Source organism: Pocillopora verrucosa, chromosome 12, assembly GCF_036669915.1.
Source record: "Pocillopora verrucosa isolate sample1 chromosome 12, ASM3666991v2, whole genome shotgun sequence".
Classification (NCBI taxonomy): domain Eukaryota; kingdom Metazoa; phylum Cnidaria; class Anthozoa; order Scleractinia; family Pocilloporidae; genus Pocillopora; species Pocillopora verrucosa.
Window position 1 is genome coordinate 9,797,717 of NC_089323.1, and position 2,246 is coordinate 9,799,962.

Consider the following 2,246-nt stretch of genomic DNA (forward strand, 5'->3'; position numbering starts at 1 on the left):
TGGTTTCGTTGTTTTCACTTTATGGACATCTTGAGGTTCTGGAGTAGTTTGGTCCATATTCTTTATCTGTGTGTTTGAGACTTCATCACTCTTCGCGATCTCAATGCACTTTTGCACCGTTAGTTTGCCCTGACGCAATAGACGTTTGCGCGTGCCTCTGTCGCGTAGGCCAAGAACGATCCGATCGCGGATAAGTGTGTCGTGTAAACACGTGCAGAAATTGCACGATTGTGCAAGTGTTCTCAGTTCTCCTACGTATGTATCAATGGATTCGCCTTCTTTCTGGTCACGGCTATTGAATACGGAGTGTTCATACATATCATTGGTTTCTCCAATCACGAACTTGTCAAATTCCTTGATTATCTCCGACAGCTTGTGCCGGTTTGCTTCGCTCAGATCAAAGCTGTTGTAAATCTTGACTGCAGCGGGCCCTATCGAGTAGAGAAATAATGCCACTCTGTACTCTTCTCTTTGCCTTTCTAGCTGTGCTACGATCGAGTAGTTCTCCCATTGCTGCTTGAAGACTTTCCAGTTTACAGCCTTGTTTCTTGCAGACAGGATTGGGCTTGTAGGTGACCCTATTCCTTGCATCATCGGCGAGAGAATCTTGTCTTTGAGTTTCGCTTGAAAACGGTGGTGGATCTGGCATTTTCTTTTCTTGTCTGAACGGTTTCCAGGTTCGTTGCTACACTCAAAATCATACGATGTGAAGGTTTGACGAGCGCTCACGCTGCCACCACATTATGTTCCATACTCTTTCATTCACTCAAATCGAATAGCGTGTACACAAGATCACGTGATTCATAACGCATAAATTAGCATACTTAGACTAGCAGGCATTAGCCACGTAACAGTTCTGAGGACATCTTTGAGACTTTAAACAAATTCAAATGACGCGACTAGGCTAGGACGTGATTGGGAGAGCTTCCATCAAGTTCTTTATTTCAGATAGTTATATTTCCCAAGAGTGAGGTGGAATGGAACAATGGGAGGAACAAAAGTAGGAACAGGCGAAGACTGAGTAAATAAATGAATGGTTTGAATTGAATTGAATTTGTACAGAAACCTTGTACAAGGTACACTGATTACATGTTATAAGAGTAGACTTAGAAAATGAACTGACAAAATTGAAGAAATTAACTACTGAAGGTAACGAACTTTTAGGCAGGGAAAACATACATCTTTTGTGGCACTGGGTGAAACTGTTAAAGTGTTCGAAGGCATCCTAAACAGAAATTATGAAGTGACTGATGCAAGCCAAAAGACTAGAAAAAGAACATCTGTCTTGCAGCAGCAAATTTTTAAAATTAGAAAAACAACTGGTATGCAGAGGAGCCATAGACACCCTAGGATTACTTAATAAAAAACTCCTTCATGCTGAAAAGCTAAGGTAAATTACCTCTGAAGGGGTGATACGGAAATATTTACCCTCACTAATTAACCAAATCATTGTGAAGTTTCCCACTAAGGTAAAATAAAATACTTGTACTCTATATGACATACAGAAAGAACCAAAGAGAAGACAGTAGTTATGTACTAGTGATACCTCTCTGGTGCCATGTACCATAGCTAATTAATCAGCACTTAATCTTTACCCATAGGTTTAATAAACAAATCCTTGGAATGGAGTAAACCTATGTAGACTTGTGAAGTTTTTAAAATCATGCGATTAATTGGTTAGCAGCAATTCATCTATGTTCATTGGTTATATTAATAATCCCCTCACTGTTGTTGGTGATGACCAATGTCTCCTATTGTTTCTCGTTAGATCACATATAATTGTCCTATAAATTAACATGAGTAGATAGCCTAGCAAAGTAGGGATGAATAGATCAACAACACGGAGGTATCTCCAAAATCTCTCTCTATAAGGCTACTGGTTCATCCTTGTGCTGTCATCTATTTGTTTGTTTTTTCGGCTGTTTTGTTGACTTCTTATCTTCGAAAAAAAAAACCTATATCTGGCAAACTCAGTGTAGAAAGAGTTCAGAGGTGTTTTGTCAAGCAGTCTTCTCTTAAGCCTCTCTTGTGACTTCCAAGAGTAGTGCAATGGCCAAATACTGCCAGGCTTGCTTTATCACTTCTTTTGCAATAAACAGATTTTCTGGATATTGACTCTCAGTGATCTGCTGTAAAAACAAAGTAAGTGTTGAACAAATTATTTAATAATTTAACTCTTCTCTATAATGTGAGACCAAGTTACACCCAAATCAGTTCAATGGCAATACTTGAACAATTTGAAACCA